We start from the raw sequence: 23,982 nt of genomic DNA, 5'->3' as shown, positions 1-23,982 counted from the left end.
TGCACAGGGTCTGCAACCAGTTGTCGGCTCTGTGGATCTTGTGTTGTTTAGTGCAACTGTGTCTGGGAGGGGCCCTTTAAGGGAGCGGCTTGCTGTTGAGTCCGCCCTGTGACCCTGTCTGCAGCTGTGCCTGGCACCCTTATTTCGATATGTGCTACTTTGGCGTGTAGACGTTCCCTCGCAGCGCCTATTTCGATGTGGTGCTGCGCAATGTCGATGTTGAACGTCGACGTTGCCAGCCCTGGAGGATGTGTAGACGTTATTCATCGAAATAGCCTATTTCGATGTCGCTACATCGAAATAAGCTACTTCGATGTAGGCTTCACGTGTAGACGTAGCTATAGGGAGTAACAACATAAAATAGACTTTGCCTTCCCATCCTACCTAAGATTGAACTGTGACAAACATAACTTAATGTACTATATAGGAATAGCTGCTTCTAGTGTGGTTACAGTGGTTTCCCAGATAAACTCACTTTATAATAAACAGTAAAATGTACAGTAGTTCACATTTATATTACCCTTTCATTTAGTGTTCACAAAATTATTTGGTATTAAAAGGGCTACTACTAAAGAGAATACAATAATTCATGTGTCCAAAGATTTGCAGGAAAAGCCCATAATTAAAGCAGAGGGGAATCATGATTCAAATTTGAATCACTGGTGTGATTTATAAAAAAGGCTACCTTCAGGACCTCAAGTTACAGCATTGTACCTTAGAAACAAAAGAAAAGTTTCCTAAATTATAAAGTAATTGCTATAATTATAATAATAGTTTCTAAACTAGTTTCTCTCCACAGCAAAAGCTAAAGCAAACTCCTGCAACACACCTGGTACATACTAAGATACAGAAAACTTAATTATACTGATGTAATCAGTACCCAGACATCTTCAATGTTAATTCAGTATTAAATTTCAGTGCACAAAGAGTACATTTTGTGTGTAATTTTTACCATGCTTAATTACACTGTGCCCATTATTGTAAGACAGCAGATTGGTCACATTTCTGCAAAAGCTTACAAAATTGTGCCAATAACTGGACTTGCTAGTCAAACCCAATTAACTTCTAACACTAGTTTGCATAGTAAGCATCGACTTAATCAGAATTAAAATTGATACATTATAAAATGTGTTACCTTTTTATGGTTCATTACATTTAAAAAAATAAAATGGATATATTGCAAATTCTAAAATTAATATAAATTATTGATTTATTGCATTTCAACATTTGAATGGGCTGTATATAGGCGGCATTTTGAAGCATCAAGCAGGTCTGAGCTTCCTGCTGTGTCCCTATCATCAGCCATGCACAAAATAATTGTTTTTGTGCTCTTACAATGAGACCAAGGAAACCCAGCATTCTGTTTGAAATGAAAATGAAGGTAACATGCTTATTCTGACCACAATCAGAAGCAGTTCAATAAAAACACATATGTTACTATCTGTGTAAATGTTATATGACCTTTAAAAACAGAAATAGCATTAACAGCTTTTTAAAGTGACTTATTCAGAAAATACATGATAAAAAGAAACTGTTTAACATTTAGAACAAGATAAATAGAAAGATGTTAACAGGGCCCTTTAAAAAACCTGCACACCTGTGATTGCAAGTGCCAAGAAGTGAGCATTTAGCATTATTATATTATATTAATTAATTGAGAGATAGTAAATATGTGCATTATTTAAACATTAGTTTCCTTACTATAATGTTTTTAAGCAATCATTTTCTTTAATCAATATATTATTCTTTAATGTGCTAATAAATGGAAATTTGAAGCCTTTTTATACATTGTTTAAAAAGTTGTCTGTTTTTACTCTCCTGCTAGAAATGTCATTGTATAACTAATGAAGATAGGACTGTGCAGATAGAAAACAACAGATGGTTTTTTTTCTCTTTTTAGCAGGGTAGAAGCAGATCATGACACAAAATACCTGTAACATATTTAACTATTCGTCCGTGTTACAAAAATGTTTATGGGTGCTGCATTTAAGGTACAGATCAGTAAAGGCATTAGATTTAATTAGATCAAAGAAACAGTGCAGTGTATTGGAGAATGTCCATCAGTTCCTCTACCTTGGAAATCATTTGTCATCCCAGGAAGATATTGATGTAGAAATCTAAAACTGGCTGAGCTGTGCCAGTGCAGCCTTTGCTCATTCACAGCACAGAGTTTTTTGAAGATTATGGCATTTGAACAGACACCAAGCTTCTTAAAAAAGAAATCAAGCCATAAAATAGTAACAGAGAGGTAGCTGTGCTAGTCTGTGCTCCAACAAAACAAAACAGCAGAAAAGTAGCATTTTAAAGACTAACAGAATTATTTATTCAGTGATGAACTTTCATGGGACAGACTCACTTCATCAGATCAATCTCATTTCCAATACAGACTGACGTATATGAGTACAGAGGACCAAAAAAAAAAAATTGCAATAAAAACTGACAAATCAAATACATAGAACTGAAGGAGGAGGATGAGAGGTGGGGGGATGTAAATTGTCCTGCCTGAAATAATTACAAGCATCAAAAGAAGGGAAGCAGTCCTTGTAATGCGTGAGATAATTGATGTCTCTGTTCATACGACATGTTAATATGTCAAATTTGAATATGAATTCCAACTCACAAATTTCTCACTCTAATTTGTTTTTAAATTCTTTTTGCTCCAGGGCACAAATTCTCAGGTCTTTAACAAAATGGACCACTCCATTGAAGTATTCACTGACCAGTTTATGTGTATTGAGTTTCTCGATGTCTGCTCTGTGTCCTACATTAGACTAGGAATCTATAATACAGACTTCCACTTCCTACAAAAAAGAAAGGACAATGAACTATCTAAATTACTTCATACCTCAGGATACTATCATTACAACAACTACAACACACAGGATACTATTGTTAACCTTTCAAGCTACACACTTAACCAAGCTGAAGAGTCTCTCTTATTCTGGGGTCTTTCTTTTTGCCCACTTCCACAAACCTAATACAATTTTGTGGTGATCTCGAGGCCTTCTTTCATCATCTTTGTCTAAGAGAATACTTCCAACATGCCAATGAGCATCAGTCTGACTCACTAGATTTCCCCTACTAACACCAAAAGAAAAAGAATTTTATTTGGACTCCCCGTGATGGTCATAGTGACAGCCTAGATTTGTATATTCAGTGCTTCCACAACTGTGCACAGACTGAAATTATATGCAAACAACACCAAATGAAATACAATCTCAACTGTGCTGAATGCTATGCTGTCCAGAGTCTCAAAAATAACTCGGCCATTATAATCAAGCCAGCTGACAAAGTGGGTGCTATAGTCATCATGAATAAGTCAGACTATGAACAGGAGGCAGCTAGACAACTATCCAACAACACATTTTACAGACCTCTTTCCTCAGATCGCACTTTGGAATTCCAAATTAAACTATACCATCTACTTCAAGAGCTTCCTGCCTCTATTTGACACCAAGTTCACTCAGACACACCATCTGAGCCCCAACCTGGATTATTCTAGTTACTGCCTAAAATCCACAAACATAGAAACCCAGGACACCCTATCATTTCAGGTATTGGCACCCTTACTACTGGACTGTCCAGCTATGTAGACTCCCTCCTCAAACCCTATGCCATCAGCACTTCTAGCTATCTCCGAGATACCACTGACTTCCTGAGGAAATTACAAAACATTGGAAACCTTCCTGACTATTCCATCCTTGCCACCATGGATGTAGAGGCCTTATACACCAATATTCGATATGAAGATGGATTACAATAACCATCCCTGATGTTACCACAGCAAATCTGGCATCTGACCTATGTCACTTTGTTCTCACCCATGATTATTTCCAATCTGGGGACAACTTATAACTCCAGGTTAGTGGCACTGCTATGGGCACCCGCATGGCCCCACAATATGCTAACATTTTTATGGCTGACATGGAACAACGATTCCTTAGCTCTCGTCCTCTGTTATCCCTCCTCCACTTATGCTACATTGGTGACATCTTTATCATTTGGACCCACAGTAAATAGATTCAGGAAGAATTTCACAGAGATTTTAACAACCTGCATCCTACCATTAGTCTCAACCTTGACTATTCTGTGCAAGAAATACCTTTCCTGGATACCACAGCACAAATCACTGATGGCCACATAGACACCACCATCTACCAGAAACCCACTGACTGCTATGCTTACCTAGGTGCCTCCAGCTTTCATACAGCTCATACCACATGATCCATCATTTACAGTCAAGCCCATAGATACAAACGTGTCTGCTCTGATCCTACAGACAGAGACTGAAAATTACAAGACCTCTACCAAGCATTTATAAAACTGAATTACTCGCTGAGAGAAGTTACAAAAAAAAAAAATAGCAGGGCCACAAAAATACCCAGAAACCAGCTGCTTCAAGATAGGCCCAAGAAGATCAACAACACAACACCATATGACCTGTAGCCCCAAACTCAAACACCTGCAATGCATCATGACAAATCTACAACTTATTCTGTATCAGGATGCTACACTCCAGAAGTCTCTTGGTGACAGGCCTGTCCTTTCCCATAGATAACCTCCTAACCTGAGAAAGATTCTCACCAGTAATCACAGGCTGCACCACACAAATACTAATCCTGGAACGTTTCCTTGCAACAAACCCTGCTGCTAACTTTGTCCACATATTTATTCTGGGATATCATCACTGGACCTAACGATGTTAGTAACAAGATCAAAGGAACATTTTCATGCACTTCCAGCATTATATATGCCATTATGTGCCAACAAGCCCTGTCACTATGTACATTGGATGGACTGGGCAAAATCTTGGCCAAAGAATAAATGGACACAGAGCAGACATCAAGAAACTCAATACACATAAGCTGGTCAGTGAACACTTCAATGGAGTGGGCCACTCCATTAAAGACCTGAGAATCTGTGTTCTACAACATAGAGAATTTAACAATAGATTTAGAATTTAGAATTTAACAATACATTTAACAATAGAGAATTTAACAATAGCAAGAGATTTCTGAGTTAGAGTACATAATCAGATCTGACACATTAACATGTGGTACGAACAGAGACATCAACTACCTCACACATTACAAGGACTGCTTCCCTCCTTTGATGCTCATAATTATCTCAGACAGGACCATTAACACCTCTCACCCTTTTCCTTCTATCCTATTTGATTTGTCAGTTTTTATTGCATTTTTTTTTCTTTTTTGGTTCTCTGTATTTATTAATGTATTGGAAGTGAAATTGATCTGAAGAAGTGAGTTTGTCCCACGAGAGCTTATCACCAAATAAATCGTTGAATCATTTTGTTAGTCTTTAAAATGTGACTTTTCTGCTGTTTTGTTTTGTCGGAGTACAGACTAACACGGCTACCTCTCTGCTCTTTGTCCGTTCCAGGATCAGTATTATTTTGGTGTAGCCTGTGATTGCCGGTGAGAATCTTTCATCTGTCAGGAGGTTGTCTAAAGGAAAGGACAGGAAAGGACAGCCTGTCACCTACGGCCTTCTGGAATGTAGCATCATGATCTAGAATAGGTTGATGCTACAGAGACCACCAGTCTCAAGGAAATGAACATCCATCATCAACTCCACTGGATTGGTCACATTGTTTAGATGTGAGACCTTTGCCTCCCAACACAGGTCCTGGTCTCTCAGCTGAAAGAAGGATACCATAACATAAGAGGACAAGGGAAATGTTATAACGAGTTGATGAAGGATATTTTAAAGTAGTGAAATATTGATATTAATGCTTCAGAAAATGGAGAGAAGTCATACACAATGGTCTCCTGCATTTTGAATTTGCCCGCCAACAAGCTCAGGAGGACAAGAGGATCAGGATGTAGGAGAGACTAGCTTCTAGTCATGGTCAACAGCCACCTGCTGAACTTGGAAACATCTGTCCTCACTGTAATAGAACTTGTGGTTCAATGGCAGGCCTTATTAGTCACCTGAGAAGCCACAAAGCCCATGGAAGATGATTCTGTTCGGCAATGAGTGACCACCATCAGTCAATCAGTCAGTGTTAGGTATCCAAATAACTTTGAAAGTCTGTCTGATAGGCCCATTTTAGCCAGGTATAAAACATCTGACTCTGGTTTTAGATGTCTGTTCATATTATCAAAAATAGAGTTCTCCCTAGGCCGTTACATACAAAACCGGTACATAACATATAATGTGTAGTGCTGTATTATGAGGCCTCATTTGAGACACTGCCCTCATGGTTTCACTACTCATCATAAATGTACCTACTAAAGTCATGTTTAAACCTCTAATAACACAACACACCATCATGATGCTTCTTTTACCCCCACCCCCCAGCCATTTTTCCTGCATGCAAAGCAATTTATCTGCTCAGATAGCTAGTCATAAAATTGTTTACACTGAAATAAAAAAAACAATAATAATACATGTTCACCGTTCCAATGTGTACTATGCTATTCTATAGCTAGTGAAACACTGCTGAAGATGAAATTCTTTGTGAGAAAATTAATTATTTCACTACAGAGCAATCTACTTATTAAGTACAAAATGACTATTTGGAACTACATTGCCAATGATACAGTACAGGTGGTATTTTACACGTATACTAAATGTGTTAAACTATAGTGATCCTCCAAAGTTTATTTTTTGTTTTATTTGTATAAAAGTACTTACATGTGAAGCAGCTACTTTTGTCGCAACGCAGAATTGTGGTGAGTCATTTCCACTGTGTATGTGATCTGTGGATTATGAGAGTTTTTCCTTGTGATTTGCGGAGAGTAGGTCAAAATCAAAAATCTACAAAGTGGAGCTGCTCATCCCTAATTACCTTTATTATGACAGAGAATCATTGCTCTAAATTGTAAGGTGGTGGACTCTGAAGTGGCTGTGTATAAAATATTGATACTAGAGGGCTGCTGTATTTTGATGGATAGCATGGATAATGCCTTCTGTATGAAATAAAAGATCTGGCAAAACAAAATGTTTTTCTAAGTGATATACAAAGAGATGAGGTTTTATTTCAGAAAAACTAAAGATTAAGTAAATAAATAATTTATTTTAATTCTATTCCTAGAGTGAGCACTGTGGTAGCAACATCAGTCAGGAAAAATATGTAATTTATAGTACTTATCATGCAACTAAAATGATAAAATGCCAGGAAGACAGGAGGAAACTGACTGGCTAACAAGAGCTCCAAGCAAGCAGATAGTCAGTATGTTCTCCTGCAACCCAATTTATAAAGGGAAAATAAGGTGCTAAATAATTATTAAAATTATAAAGGCAATAATACACTTAAAGCAGTAAATCTATACAGTGATACTCAAGTGTTTCAGTTGACAGAAGGTAAGAGGCTGTTGGTTATGCTCTTCACAATCCTTTCCTTACACTTCACCAGTTTTCTATCTGGCTTTCATTCTAGCCAATATAAACTGCCCTCTCCCATGTAAATTCAACATCTTCATTTCCCTGTCCATATCTATGCATGTGGCTATGGGTCTCTGCTATCACAGTTCTGCTCAGGTGACTTTTTCTGGGTCTGGTCTTGCTGTCTGGGCATTGCCATTATCATTATTAATACTGACCCCTAAGATGCGCCTTACATGTCTCTGAGCACATTATGACCACTCTTCTACAAAATACCAAAGGCTCTTGGTCCAATAAACTTCTAATTAATTTTTGACACAACCTAGAAACTCACACTACATATTCAATTCAGAGTAATGTATTTGGTTCCCAGTAGTGAAATCCAACTGTTATGGAACCTATGTACCAGGTGTGGCCAAAATTACTGACTCTCCAAGCTGCATCCGACAATCTTCAAGAGTTCAAGAGCTGGGGCAATGCTAACCAGGGTTGCAGCATCAGCCACGCAGTGGTATAGGAAGGCTAGGAGCTTCTGTCTTGTGGGGGAAGAGGTCTTGGAGCTTTAGCCCTGTGGGGCATGCCTTTGGGGATTTCAAGTTTCTGTGCTGCAGTGGGGTGGAGAATCTTGGGGCTCCAGCCACATGGGATGTGCCTTCACCTTCCATGGCTTGGGGCAGCAGGCCATGCTCCTGCTAAAACCCCCAACTGCATCAGATGCACTGCATGGTAGTGAAGCCCCAAGAACCTCCTCCCCACTGGCCAGACGACCTAAGCTCCTTCCTCCTGAGTCTGACTGACAGAGAAAGGGAGCATGGGGAGCATTGCAAGCCGCACTTTAAAAGAGTTACCTTGGGCTCACGAGCTGCAGTTTGGCCAGCCCTGCTATATATTAAAGAAACCTAGGTTATGCGTTTTACTAGAAATGCCTGGTCAGAATGTTTTTGACGCTATGTTTTTTTCATTGGAAACAAAAACTGTTTTGGCCAACTTTGCACTCTAAAAGGTACCTGAGGTCTAGTGTGCACTGTCTGCTCCCTTCCAGAGAGAGAGAGAGAGAGATCAAAACCCTGACCTTTTGAATATGAAATGGAAGTTCGAGCACAAAACTTTTTTTTTTTTTTTGTGAAAAGCTCTAAAGATTTTGGAGTCATTCCATTGCTGAACAAAAACCAGTTCTGAAACCTCCAAAGTTGTTGAAAAACGAAATTGTTTTTGGACCAGGTCTGATATTATTTCCACTATTTATTAAAGGCTTTGCAGATGAATATTGTAAGTGTGGGCAGTATACAGACATGAGTAGTATATGTTATAGAAGCTTTGTAAACAAATGACTAGGTGTTATAAATGATTCCAAGTCACAGCAATAAATATGTTGACCTCTTTAACTCTCTAAGGCTACGTCTACACGTGAAGCCTACATCGAAGTAGCCTATTTCGATGTGGCGACATCGAAATAGGCTATTTCGATGAATAACGTCTACACGTCCTCCAGGGCTGGCAACGTCGATGTTCAACATCGACGTTGCACAGCACCACATCGAAATAGGCACTGCGAGGGAACGTCTACACGCCACAGTAGCACACATCGAAATAAGGGTGCCAGGCACAGCTGCAGACAGGGTCACAGGGCGGACTCAACAGCCATCCGCTCCCTTAAAGGGCCCCTCCCAGACACACTTGCACTAACCAGCACAAGATACACAGAGCCGACAACGAGTTGCAGACCCTGTGCATGCAGCATGAATCCCCCGCTGCAGCAGCAGCAGCCAGAAGCCCTGGGCTAAAGGCTGCTGCCCATGGTGACCATAGAGCCCCGCACGGGCTGGAGAGACAGCATCTCTCAACCCCCCAGCTGATGGCTGCCATGGAGGACCCCACAATTTCGACGTTGCGGGACGCGGATTGTCTACACGGTCCCTACTTCGACGTTGAACGTCGAAGTAGGGCGCTATTCCGATCCCCTCATGAGGTTAGCGACTTCGATGTCTCGCCGCCTAACGTCGAAGTTAACTTCAAAATAGCGCCCGACGCATGTAGCCGCGACGGGTGCTATTTCGAAGTTAGTGCCGCTACTTCGAAGTAGCGTGCACGTGTAGACACAGCCGATGAGTGCAAAGGAATCATCCACAGGATCCAAACATTTAACCCACACCCTTGTTCACCAGTGTTGCTGGGGTAAGAGGTTGTATACTTATGACTACAAATGTGGGTTTAAATGAAAGATATATTTGCCTTAATTAGTAAAATAACATAGGAGCAAAAACTTAAGTTAATTATTAACAAGTAAGATCAGACAATGAGAGCACATTGCTTATACTAGGTAGAATAAAAGAGATTTAGTATGTGTGTGGATAAATATATATAGGCCCATGTGTTTCTAATGCAAAATTTATTGTAAGTGCCCAAAAATAATTCTAATGCATTAAACCTCTCTAGCTAATCCAGGCCTAAGCTGCGTCTACACATGCCGGCTACTTCGAAGTAGCCACGCCAACTTTGAAATGGCGCCCGCCACATCTACACGTGGCGGGCGCTATTTCAAAGTTGAAATCAACATAAGGCAGCGAGACATTGAAGTCGCTATCCCCATCAGGAGATGGGAATAGCTCCCTAGTTCGACGTTGAACGTCGAAGTAGGGCACTTGTAGCCGATCCACGTCCTGCAATAACAAAATAGCGGGGTCCGCCATGGCAGCCATCAGCTGAGGGGTTGAAAGATGCTCTCTCCAGCCCCTGAGCTCTATGGTCGCTGCGTGCAGCGGCCCCTTAAAGCTCTCCGCCCCCTGCGTTCCTGTGCAGGAAGCTGAGAGCACATGCAGGCGGCAGCACTGACATGCAGCCTGCCTGCACGCCTCCCTGCAGCCCCAAGCCACCACCCCCGCTGCGATGGCCGCCCACCAGCCCCCCAAGTGCCCCCCCCCAAGCGGAGACAGGGCTCCCAGCCTGGCAGCCAGCCTGGCAAAAGGCAGCGGGGCCCCTCCTGGATGGAGGACGAGATCCGGGACCTGCTGGGGCTCTGGAGCGAGGAGAAGGTGCTCCAGGTAATGGGAATCAAGAGGTGGAACATGGATGCGTTCGCTCGGCTGGCCGAGGGCCTGGCCACCCGTGGTCACCCTGCCCGCACTCCTGACCATGTCAGGAGTAAGGTGAAGGAACTGCGACAGGGTTACGCCCGGGCCCGGGATGCGGCCAGCCGATCTGGGGCTGCCCCCGCCACTCGCCCCTTGTACAGGGAGCTCAGGTCCATCCTGGGCCCCTGACACACCTCCTCCCCGCCGGCCACTCTTGACTCCTCGGCCAACGAGCCCCAGCAGGCCCCAGAGGCGGAGTCTGCCCTGGAGGCAAGCCCTGCACCCCAGGGGCCCCCCCAGGAGCCCACCCCTGGGATGCCGGAGGAGGAGGAGGGGGAATCCTCCTCCAGTGACAGGGGGCTGCACATCATCCTGCCATCCCCAAGTTCCAGTAGGGCGTCAGCCCAGAGGGTGTCCCCTGACCGTGGGAGCGCACCGTTAGGTATGTACCCCCCGGTGCACACCTCCGGGGTTAAGGGGCGGGGACAACAGGCATGATCAGGGCCCTCCACATGCCCAGATGACCATGGCCCCAAGGACAGCAGTGGCATGTCCCTCAGAAGACTGCATCAACCCCTGCCCCCCCAGCAGGACAGCGCCATGCCCCATCCCTGGGGATGGGGGGAGTGGAACCTAGGGTCCCCTGGGGGGCAGGGGGTGGGACACCCATCAGCAGCAGCAGCATCTCCCAGGGACAGGGATGGGGAACCAGCAGCAGAGGGGTGGGGGGACAAGGGCCATGGCTCTGGGGCCACACTAACGGCTGTCTCCACTCTTCTTCCCCCCCGTGTTCCACAGCTGCACCATCGGAGGGCCCGGAGAGTGCCAGCGAGGTCTCAGTGGCCCTGGAGAGCCCACCGGGGCCATCCCAGCAGGCCAGCCCCTCAGCAGAGCACCAACCAGCCCCAGGACAGGGCCGACGGTGGAACCACCACCACCCAAGGACGTCCATGGACCCCCAGCTGTTCGTGACTCTCCGGCGTCAGCTGGAGGTGTCGGAGCAGCGCCTGTGGGTGGAGGAGCAGTGGCTGGAGCTCCAGAAACGAGCGCTGGCCTGGCGCCAGGAGGCATGGGAGGCCTTTATGCGCACGTTTGAGCGCATAGCGGAATACCTGCCCCCCCCATGCCGCGCCACCCACCGCTCTGCCTGCCCTGCCCACCGCTCCACCCTCCACTCCACCCGCTGCTCCGACCGCTGTCCCACTGCCATCCGCCACCACGGGGCCTTCTGCCGAGGGGGACATGGGGCCTGCTGACACCCGCCGGCCATACCTGCTGGTTCGCCCGGCCCCCAGCCAGCCTCAGCCAGGGCTCAGGCTGAGGCGAGGGTCACGCCCGTCAACCCCAGGCGCTGGACAGTAGAGGAGTGCGGGGCCCAGGACGTGGCCCCCCCTTCCCCTTTGTACATATCCCCCCATATATATTTGTGTATAGTTTGTGTTACACCCCTGTTCTGTTATATGGTACCTGCCCCCCATGTAAATAGTTCCCCCCTTTTGTTCTGCTCCTCTCTCTATATATATTTGTTGTATGAATAATAAGAGAAATCACCGGTTTTTGCTTTCAAAAACAACAGCTCCATTTTTATTTGCAAGAAAAGGCGGGGGTTGTGTGCTCTTGGGTGCTCTGTGGTGTGGGTGTGGGGGCAGGGAGTGTTGTGGAGGATGCAGGGGTGCACTGAGGGGCCTGCCAGCATTCACCCTGCGGCCTGGTCAAAATGGGCCTGCAGGGCCTCCCAGACTCGGATCCCCTCGTGGTCCACCTGGTGACTGGGGGCAGCGGGTGGCTACACATCAGCCTTGCCAGCCTCCACAGCCCAGCCCTGGAAGAATGCCTCCCCCTTGCTCTCGACCAGGTTGTGGAGTGCGCTGCATGCACCCACAACCTGGGGGATGTTGGTAGGGCCTGCATCAAGGCGGGTGTAAGGGTGCATGAGCCAGGGCCGGAGGGGGTACACCGCGTCTGCAACAACGCAGAGGGGCATGGTGGTGTCCCCCACAGGAATCTCCCACTGGGGGATGTAGGTCCCCGCCTCCAGCCGGCAGCACAGGCCCAAATTCCTGAACACCCGGGCGTCGTGGGTGCTGCCAGGCCACCCAACATAAATGTCCAGGAAGCAGCCCCGGCTATCCACCAAGGCCTGGAGGACCACAGAATGGTAGCCCTTCCTGTTCAGGAAGCATCCTCCACTGTGCTCCGGGGCACGGCTGGGGATATGGGTCCCATCCAGAGCCCCAAACCAATATGGGAAGCCCAGGCTGGCAAACCCCATGATGGCGGCATCCGGGTCCCCAAGCCGCACAAGCCTGTGGAGGAGCAGGGCATTGATGGCGCAGATGACCTGCAGGGGAAGGATATGGGAGAGCACCAGTGAGGGGTGTGCAGGGTGTGTCTGGCCCTCCCCCCAAGGGCTGCCCTCCCCTGGGTCCTCTTACCTCCATGAGGACAGCCCCGATGGTGGCCTTGCCCACGCCAAACTGCTGCCCCATGGATCAGTAGCTGTTTGGAGTAGCCAGCTTCCAGACAGCGATGCCGACCCGTTTCTCGATGCTGAGGGCACACCGCATGGCAGTGTCCTAGTGCCTCAGTGTGGGGGTGAGCCACTGGCAGAGCTCCAGGAATGTCTGCCGGCTCATGTGAAAGTTCTGGAGCCAGCGGCCGTCGTCCCACTCTCCGAGCACCAGCTGCTCCCACCAGTCGGTGCCCGTGGAGTAGCTCCACAGACAGCAGCGTGTGCGGCCGGGGGGGGGGGGGGGTCGGAGGGCAGCAAGGTCTGGGGTTGCTTCCTCCTCCCCTGGGGGCAGCTCCTCTTCTGTGAATAAAAGGTGGTCAGCTGCCTCTTGCATAGCATTGAGAAGGGCAATCACTGCTCCTGCAGGGGCGGCTGGGTGGACCTCTGGCTGCTGCTGCTGCTGCTGCTGCTGGGGGTCCATACTGCTTTGACGGGTGTGCCTGCCTGTGGCTCTGCAGACCGCATGCTGTGCAGGCTGCGTGTGTCTAGGAGGGGCCCTTTAAGGGAGAGGCTAGCTGTTGCCCCGGAAGTGCTAGTCCACCCTGTGACCCTGTCTGCAGCTGTTCCTGGCACCCTTATTTTGATGTGTGCCGCTTTGGCATGTAGACGCTCCCCTGCAGCTCCTACTTCGATGTGGTGTTGCCCAACGTCGACGTTGAACGTCGACAGCACCAGCCCTGGAGGATGTGTAGACACTATTCATAGAAATAGCTTATTTCGATGTCGCTACATCGAAATAAGTTATTTCGATGTAGCATACACGTGTAAACATAGCTGTAGGGATACATACTAGATGTGGATATATCACATGAAGAAATAAACCCAGCTATTGAAAATTGCCAAACAAAGCTTCAAGAAAGTCTGCTTTTACTACCCTATTTTACCAAGCACTTTGCCTTAAACTAGTCCCATGTGTCCAGTTCACATCCATACCCCTTAGCTCTCCTTCCTATTTTACATGAGGTGATAATATGTTTTGTTCACAATCCTGACGAGGATGTCCTTGAATGTATGAGCCATTTACATTGTTAAATCTCCCTCAGGATCTGACAGACAAGGACCAGTCTGGCTTTGCAGAATTTCCATTCGCCCTGGAAACGACATCTCCATTTTAGGAACCAAAAGCACCTCAACACAATTAGCCAAAAAAAAAAAAAACCCAAAAGGAAAGGACAGTATTGACCCATCAGTGACTGCTGAAGATATATGTGCTAGATTAAAATGGGGCTACATGCAAGAGAAAATTTAACATCAGTATTATTATTTATATTGAGGTAGAGTCAAGAGGCCCCCATTGTGGGACTATTGTTCATATATACACATGCAATGAAAAGATGGTCTTGACCTCAAAGACTTGCAGTCTAAGGTCACAGTCCTGCAATGCGCTCCTCACTGGCAGACATCTGCTCCTGCTGACTATAAAGGGGCTCTTGGTGTCCACCTTGTACAACTCACTGAAGGACTGGGACTTACATTTACCACAAGAGACAACAGATGGATACACAGGCAGAAAGGGGAGCTCAAGATGACAGAGACTATTATGATCAGTGTAATAAGCAGCAGTTACAGGAGTATATGTTTCTGAAAAAAGTTTAACAAACATATTCAAGTTGCACATCCCATATTTGCTAATGTATTAAATTAACAGTCTGTTAACACTCACCATTAAGCTGTGAAAATATTTGCAGTTCACACTTCTTTACTTTAAGTCAAAGACAACTTGGCGTTACAGCTCATAGCCAACAGGGCCATCCTGCCAACCAGGGGCTCACAGATGCTGTTAGTAGACAAGTATGACTATGCTAATGAAGTATTTGCGGGGTGGGGGAGAGGGAAATTACCATTTTATGTAGATGATAATATATTATTTCTGCTTAAACCATTGAAATCATTTCCTCATTTGTTACATTAGCTGCAATTATAATACCAGTATCAGCACTAATAGCTATATAATAGCCGTACAGTTATAATACTAAGATACAATATCAATTAAAAATGTCATAACCTGTGTTATTATCCAGGCATTATTAAGTTTTTCTCACAACTTTAACTTCTCCTGCCCCCCCAAGAATACTAAAATAGTTAGGCTTATGAATGAAGAACTAGAGAGAATGAAATCATTAGGGTCAGATTTTAAAATTTTGAAAAAAATACGGTATTTCAGTTAAATAACAGTAGCTCAGATCAGGTGATCTCTACCTTCTCTGGACCATGATCCCAGGTTAGGAAATATCTTAGGGACCCCACTCTCTAATGAAAAGGAAAGGTGGGGTGACTGAAACCTCAGCTGTCATAACCCCTAGGTTGAGAATTCATTATCTAAATTCTTCTTCTTCTTTCTTTTTTGCCCTCAGGAGGTGAGGAGACAATGTGAGGCAAGAAGGTGAGTAGTAAGTGTGACAGCTGATAATTATACCTCCAAATTTTGGTGAAGTAGCCCCTTTACACCTTACATGAAAAAGCATCTTTGGGGGCTTTCCAATAAGTAATATTCGAACTACAGTAAAGCCCTTGATATATTCCTCTGAACTTAATCCAGGTGTAAGCGGTTCCCTCTCATGGCAGGCAATCCTAATGGCCAGGCCCCTTGCGGAGCCTAGAGGCCCTGGGTGTAGGTCTGTAGCCCACCCTAAGGGCTGTGGTCTCAGTTTGGAGCGTGGCCCTGAGAATCTAGCTTCCCCTCTGTGGGGGTGCCAGGTTTCCTGTGGGGTTCTTCCTCCTCTCTGCTTGGGGAAGGGTTCGGAGGCACCTTCCTCCGATGGCTGACCTGCTGGCAGCTCTGACTCAGGCCCTGAATATACCAGTGCTATGTCCTGCTTCTTGACTGGTCAGCCCCAAACTGGACTAGCCTCTCCTCTTTTATACTGCCTCCAAGCCTGACACTAGCTGCAGGTGAACCAGGATGGGACAAATCGGGCAAACATGCTCTGTTTTACCCCTGCCTTGCCCAGCCTTCCTCTTATTCCCTTACATCAGGCAAACATCAATAGTATAAAGAATAAAAAGGATCTATAAGAAGCTCCTTCATTACCAGAATTTGTGGACTCCAGTGCCACTTGCTGCCAGAATCCCTATTTCGACTGATTGGCCAGTTTTGACTTCTGCTTGACCAATTAAGTAAAACTGCTGAGGCCTGCACCTAAACAAAATCCTTGTGGCTGCAGGGAGTTCATACTAGTCAGGTCTAGATCAAGGTCTCAGGTTCTCAATAGTGAGTGAGGTTTCTGTTTGGCCCAAGTACAGTATTTCTGCTCAGCAGAAAAACTGGAGCACTGACAGTCTGGTGGTTTGTGAAGGAGGTTTTAAGATACAAAGGGCCAGGCCAGGGGAAAAAGTCATTTAAAGAATAAAGTGAAAAAGCCCAAGATCCTGGCATTCCAGGCAGAGAAATAAATCAGAAATGTAAGATGTGGTGGGTCTGGCACATCTGGTCACCAGGGGAAGGACACCTTTAGAACATTCATGGACGACGGCATAATTTGCATTGCCTATGGATGTTGCATCTCAGTAATATGGTACATTAGCAATGCGGGAGGGGTGGGAACAATCTTGTATGCATCCACCATCTGCATTGTGACTGACTCAAGCCAAAGTAATCACCTCCTTCTCACTTTAATCAGCACTAAATAAAATGCATGATGTGTAAAATAAAGGTTCCGAGATTGAGTCTCTTGTCTGCCTGATATTTGCTCAGTGCGAGAGTGGGGGATGTGTTAGGGAAAAGGCTCCTTGATTGTAAGGTCCATTCAAGGCTTTGACATGAGTTAGAGCTGCTTTGGGAAAGCTCTGGCTTGAGTCACTAATGCAGGTTGTCATTACTGAGCTCTGGAACACAGGAAGATACGTTCCAACTTGCCTGCTCCCACCCTGTATAATGGCCTGAGGAAAGTAGAGTGTCTGGGCCTGCAAGTAGTGCATGCATGTTAGCATGTTATTACCGTATGGTAGGGAAACTGCATGTTTGTAGCTGGACTCCAGATACTTTACTGTATTCAGAGCCAAGTACAGACTTCAGCTATCCACAGAATTCACCTTTTTGCAGGATATATGCCGGAAAAAAAGTGTTCCACATACTGCCATTTGTGTGTATGCACAGAGGTCTTACTATAGTCCTGGCCTAGTTAGCAGATAAAGATGGAACAGAAGGAAGTTATCTGAATTAATGCACATGAAGTGCAGAGGGAAACCCAGAGCTTCCAGGTCCCAGGTAAAAGTTACATACACGTCTGTCAGAACATACGGCTTTTCCACTCCCATTTTGTTTATTGAGCTGATTAACCTCTGGACTTTGTACTCCTGAATGGTGATGTGGTTTGGAGCAAGAGAACTACTCTCAGCTGTCATGGAAAACAACTATTCATAGTTTGGAGTCCGTCCAAGAATAGTTTACAGAGAGTTTTACAGAAAGGAAATGGCAGATTTTAGCAAACATGGTAAAAATCAAGTATGCAAGACTGAAAAGCGGAGGGGAAGAGCTAATCAGAGACATATCAATTTTCGGAAAGTCCCATCATACATTGCTGCTTCTAATTCCCCATCAAAATGCCTGTCCCCACATGAACTTTGGTTATGTATACTCCTCTGTGACCTCTTAGAGACAGACTGAAATGTTGCCCATTTGCCTTCATCTTTTGTCCTCAAAGAATGAAATGTCATTGCAGGATTAGCTCAGCCAGGTGAGGAAGCAGTTATTTTTTAAATTAAGGGCTAAATCACTAGCTTGTACAAATCAAAATAGTTCCATTGATTTCAAAGGAACTATATTTATTTACACCAACTGTATATTTACCCAAAATTTTTCTATGTGCTGTGCTGCCTCTTTTTAACTAGAGATACTGGAGCTGCTTTTATAACAATCTTAGGAGAAATGTTAGGAATAGTTGCATGAAACGACATAGTGTGAGTATTTTATACTTTAAAAAATCCAGAATGACGTACTGCTGGTTAGATTTCATATCTGGGGAGATATTCTTCAGAGAAACATTCATCTTTCAACAGTAACTGCATCTTTGCATTTCAAAATTGAAAAAAAAAATAGAAATATTCCCAGCCTTAAAAAAAAATCAACTTTGGCTCGAAGTCTGAACTGTGAGGTGCTTAAAACTGAGGATGTTTTGTCCTGTTCACCTCACAAAAATTATACAGGTAGAAACTGGCATCCGATTATACTGTTAGACAACCAATTACAGACTGTTGAACCTCCCTCATGTGGCACCCTAGGTAACTGACTAGTCCAGGAGTTTGACCAGGGGAGGCCAATGTTGGTCCCTCCTCTCCTGGCCATTTGACTGCAGGGTACTGGTCCCTTTTCTCCCCAGAGGTGTTGAATTTCCATTGACAGCTCCTGACATGGTGGGACTCCCCTCCTCCGGCATGCTGGGGCTCCCACCTGCCGGCCCACCAGTGCTCTGCTGTGCTGGCTGGCCAACCAGGACTCCCCTCTGCTGGCAGGGCTCCCTTTCACCAGCTGGGACTCCCCTCTGCTTTGCCAACTGGGGCTGTCCTCTGCTTCTCTGGCCAGAGCTCTCCTCTGCTGGCTGACTGGGCAGCCAGGGCTCTGAACCCTGTTCACAGCCCCCTGATGCCAGCCTGGTGTTTGCTGGGGCCTCACTGGTGGTCTTGGGGCACCAGGCCTTTGTTTCCCCATCCTGCTAGGCTCTGCTCTTTCCCAATTCCCTCTCCACTACCCACCAGTTTTTCCCAGTGAGTGCTCCAGCCCAGGAGCACCAACCAAAGTACCAACAATGCCAAATCAGGGGTGTTGCCGAACTAGGGAAGTCCAGATTAGGGTGGCTCAACCTGATGTTGCATTATTACAATAATGGAGTTTCTTCTATAGTTTCAGGAAAAGACATTGCTGAACATTTCAATAGATCACATCTTAGAATGTATAAATACTATTAAGACTCAATTATTTCTTCTAAACTTATAGTAAATTGCAAACTGGCAATTTGGTTGAGAAAAATCAGCTTTTTACTACACAGGGATTATACAGCCTCTGTTGCACTGACTGTGTAAGAGCAGTGACTATTAATGCTGTCATGATAAAGAAACAAACTAACCTACAGTTGTATGTAACTAGGAATATCCTACAACAAAGGGCACATGCATGGTGGGTTCTACAATTATTTTTCACCCTTTTGTTCATCTTCTGGGGACAGCAGAGCCTTGCCACAGGGTAATGCTGGAATCATGGAGATACACATATCACAGAGAGCTGGAAGGGACCTCAAGAGGTCATCAAACACAGTCACGTTCACAGCAGGACCTATCACCATCCCTGACAGTTTTGTTTTTTTTAAATCTAACCTGCCCCAGACCCTTGAAAAGCCCCCTCAAGGGCTGAGGTGACAACCCTGGGTTTACAAGGCTAACCCTCAGACCACTGAGCTATCCCTCCCACTTAACAGGGCAGCATCTAACTGTGTTGGAAAGGGGGTATCTAATTGTTGCTGGTTCCCAGTTGACTATTCCCACATTTTTTCCTTTTTAGTATTTCTCCTCCTACTCATTAGTTGTGTGTGTGTATGTGTCTGTTTTGCCTTAGTGAGACTTTTTGCCCTTTTCCTCTACTGAGTGGGTTATAAAGAGGTGAGTCAGCAAAAGAGCGCTGTTCCTCTGTACAATATTGGATGCCTTCTGATCCTCATAGAGCCAGAATACGATATAACATGCTTGAGCGATTTGCCCCCTTCCCCAACACACAACCCCTTAAGTCAGGACACCTTCTGAAATGTGGCTAGGGGAATAGATTAGAAATGTCAATTGCGTCAGATGAGATCAGCATCTGTTATTGTTCGGTCTCACATTTAGTTTCTCATTCTTAGATTCTGAACAGTATCTAAAATGCCAAACAACATGCTTGATTATTCAGAGGCCAAATGCATTATATGTACACTGGTTCCTCCTCTGATTTTGTACCTCTAGCGATTTTTGGTATAAGCCATGTACATTGTCTACTATGCAATTTCAGGCCAGTGTGTAATCAGCCTGGCAGGTGTAAATTAAATCTGGAAAAACAGGCCCACAGACCCGGCTATGGGCCTGCACAGGTCCCTATATGAAGTATAATTCCAAGAAGTCATTGAGGCGGAGAAATGAGCACTGGGAATGTAGAGGTCCCACAAGGGGACTGGGGAACAGGAAGAAGCATTGCAGGACAGGGTGTCAAGAGTGCATAACCAAGTTTTATAAGTGGGTTCATTTGTTGGGTTGGCTTGGGAAGCGTTGGGCTCCCAACCAGCAACTGTTGCCTGGCATCTTGCCTTTTGACAGCTAAGACTCACAAACCCATAACAACCTGTTTAATAAGTTGGTGTTTGTAAAGCAAGTTGGAAATGTAAAACACTGCACTGAGGATGAGAGTATATGTAACTGTAGGAATGATGTAACATGTGCTTTTTGGACATAGTAATAGGGAGGAGATAAGTGCCTGGGTGTAATTAAACTGGACTCGACTCTGCTTCTTGAAAAATACCCAAGAGATGTGTGGATGTGTCATTTTGCACAGCTATAGCACCAGTTAGCTTTCAAAATCAAAACCCCGTGAAAGACTGCATAGCCCCCTCATTTGGGGTAAACACTAGACACGTGGGGTTATATGTAGGTAGTGTTCAGAATTTATGTAGCATGGGGTTAGAATAGTGTTAATGCCACATAATCCAAAGTCGCCTGAGAGGAGTTGGAACTGAGGTGAAGAAAAGGAGGAGAAAATACAAATAGGTCCTTATTTGCTGGACTACAGCAGTCTCTTTTTGAAGATATATATCCCTTTTAGAATAGCCCAAAACACCTTGAAGGTGGACGCCTCTCTGAAACAAATGAGTGAGATTCCATCTTGTGCTTTAAAAAGTGAGCAGTGACCACGGGTGAGCAAGAATCTGGAGGCAGTTCACTAGGGTTAGCTCTTGGTGGACTGCCACTGCTTTATCTACCTCTGCGTCCATAGGTATGGCCACTTGCAGCTCTCATTGGCTGCAGATCACTGTTCTTGGCCAATGGTAGTGTCACAGAAAGGGACACTGCTTCCTGAAGTTGCCATTTGCCTGGAATGGCAATCCACAGCCAACGAGAGCTGCAACCAGCCTTATCTGTGGATGTGCAGGTAAATAAGGTACCAGCAACCTGCCAGGCACTAACTCTGGTGAACCATGCATGTTCAGCCTGCAATAAAAATTGCACCCAGGGCAGGAAGGGAAGGCAGCGTTAAGCAACTATTGTACCATTTTGATTCTAAGCTGCCTTGAGAGCTGGAGAAGTCCCTAGCATAACTTAGAGATCCCTAAGGGCAGAGGTGGAAAAAGTACCCACAAAGGTACTTGAGTAAAAGTACAGCTGCTCTGGGGGAAATAAACTTAAGTAAAAAGTCACTGGTGTCCTTCTGGAAAACTATTTGTGTAAAAACACACTCACACACACACTTGTCACATCTTTATAGTACTCAGGTATCCAGAAGTGAAAGCAGCTGCACTTTTACTCAAATGACGTATTGTGTACTTTTTCCACTTCTGCCTAAGAGCTTAAATTACAGCAGCTTCCCAGGGCTAACCTGTAGGCCTCCACATTTCAAAAAACATCATCAGCAGAGCAGGCAGTGCCACCACTCCTGCTCCATCTTTGCCATGACACCCCTACCAGTTTACCTGTATGAATTCTGCCATGCCCACAATTGGGGATTCTCCCTCAGGCCCTTATTCGAATAAAAGGACTGAAGCAGGGGTGATATTTTCAATGAACTTCCAGTGCCTATCACTATTAAACCAGTGCAGAGTGGTACAGCACCTCTCCTTTCAGTTTTCATCACTTAAATTAATGTCAAACCACTGTTGACTTCAATGAGGTGTTGATTCAGCAATTATGCAGTTCTCCACTCCATAATCATATTGGGTGAAGCTGATTCATATTTTTATAATCATATGCATTATGCTAGTGTTTAGAGATCAGGGCTCAGAAGGCTATTGTGATTGGTACAGACACATAATAAAGGCACTCTGTCCCCAAAAATTCCAATCTAAAGAAATTAAAGACATCACTTCACGAAAACAAACTTTTCATATTTGCAAAAAACAGAAAAATGGAAGACAGCTAATAAGTTCTGAGGATATCACTTGATGATCCCTCAAGGTTCATTCTAGTTCTATATTTCTATGATTTAAAATTATTTATTCACTTTGGTTTGTTAGTAGGTAAATTTATTAACATGCTTTGCACTTAGCAGTTTGTCTGCACATTCTGGGTTTGCCAGACACTGGCAAGAAAGATTAATTTTTTTAAGTTAGTGCAGAAAATAAAATAATGACTTGTGCTGTATCACACTAGTAAATGCTTTGTAGCTATTGCTACAGAATTAGCATGTTTCCGCTATATGCTGTATCAACTACATGTAATTATGGTATCATGTTTCACCTGAAGTATTATGCACAGTAACAAAGATATAGCTGTAGATGCAGAGCTTCAGTTTGCTGCTACTTTCTAAATGGAGCTAAAGGCAATAGTAGTGCAAGCTGAAATTCATAATTTATATTCTAGACAAAATTCTCATTCACCCAAAATTGGAACAAAAAGTTGAAAATTCCAAATTTCCTGAAAAACAAGCTTTTAATTTTTTTTGTAAACATCAGACTAGCTTATCATAGCACTTTATTTTGATTTTAAAAATTTGCTTTTTTTCTTACTTTGATTATTATTTTGGCTTTGATAATAATGAGACACTTTAAGTTTATCAGAGAATTTCAGCAATTAATTCTTGAAAATATCAATAGCATCAATACATTTCCACAGAGACTATGTCTACACTAGCAGCCCTCTTTCAAAAAGGGGATGCTAATGAGACACTTTGGAATTTGCTAATGAGATGCTACAATGAATATGTAGTGCCTCATTAACATAATGGTGGCTGAGGTGCTTCAAAAGTGCTGCTTTCAATCACACACGGCTCATCTACATGGGGTTCTTTTCGAAAGGACTACACAGACTTCGAAATCCCCTTATTCCTATTTGCTTATAGGAATAAAGGGATTTCGAAGTCTGCAGGGTCCTTTCAAAAAGGACCCCATGTAGACGAGCCACATGGGATCAAAAGCGACACTTTCGAAGTGCTGTGGCTGCCATTATGTTAATGAAGTGATGCATATTCATTGCAATACCTCATTAGCATATCCCAAAGTGTCTCATTAGCATCCCCCTTTTGAAAGGGGGCTGCTAGTGTAGACATAGCTGGAGTTTTTTAATCAATCAGCGTTTTCTGATGGAAAAACACTCCACTTGAAAATGTTTTACCAACAATACCCAGCACATTTATTATATAATGGTAAAGAACAATTAATTTATTTGGGCATAAATGTTTGTGGGTAAAAGCCACTTTGTCAGATGCATGGAGTGGAAATCACATAATCACAGAGGTATATAGAAACACACACACTTATTGAGTGTAGGACCAGCGTTAACTAGACCAATTCAGTCAGTGTGGATGTGGCTCACTCCCAGCAGTTGATAGGAGGTGAGAATACCAAGCAAGGGTCAATAATAAAGGGATTTAAAAACATTGTGGCAGCACTATATTCAATTAACAAATATATCAGTCTTTGTGGTATTATATGGTTTTTGATCCTAAGGGCTCCTTAATATAAAATCTCAAGCTACAGCTCTGTCTATCTCACTAGTTATACTATTGGTACCAGTTTAACAAGATGAAACCAAATCAATCCTCTGCTTTATGTATTTATTCCTCCCATTATTTATTGCTACATGACATAAAGCAGAAAATAGAATAAGAATGGGCCCAATATTATTGAGAAATAAGATTTTACTTTCATTTTCATTATACCCTTTCCTTATGAGAGATATGTGTTATTACTATGTGTTTGTGCTCCTGTAGTGCTTAGGACTCTAGACATTGATCATGTGCTCTACAAACACAGAACAAACAAGATGGTCTTTCTGGAAGTGCTTGCAGTCTACATGGGGGGCAAGAGATAACAGGAGGGTATAGACAGAATACAAGGAGAAAAATGAGACAACACTGGCCAGCATTCATAGGCAGTCAGAGCTCAG

The sequence above is a fragment of the Carettochelys insculpta genome, chromosome 2 (assembly GCF_033958435.1).
Source record: "Carettochelys insculpta isolate YL-2023 chromosome 2, ASM3395843v1, whole genome shotgun sequence".
Lineage (NCBI taxonomy): Eukaryota > Metazoa > Chordata > Testudines > Carettochelyidae > Carettochelys > Carettochelys insculpta.
Note: the sequence above shows the minus strand (reverse complement) of the source record.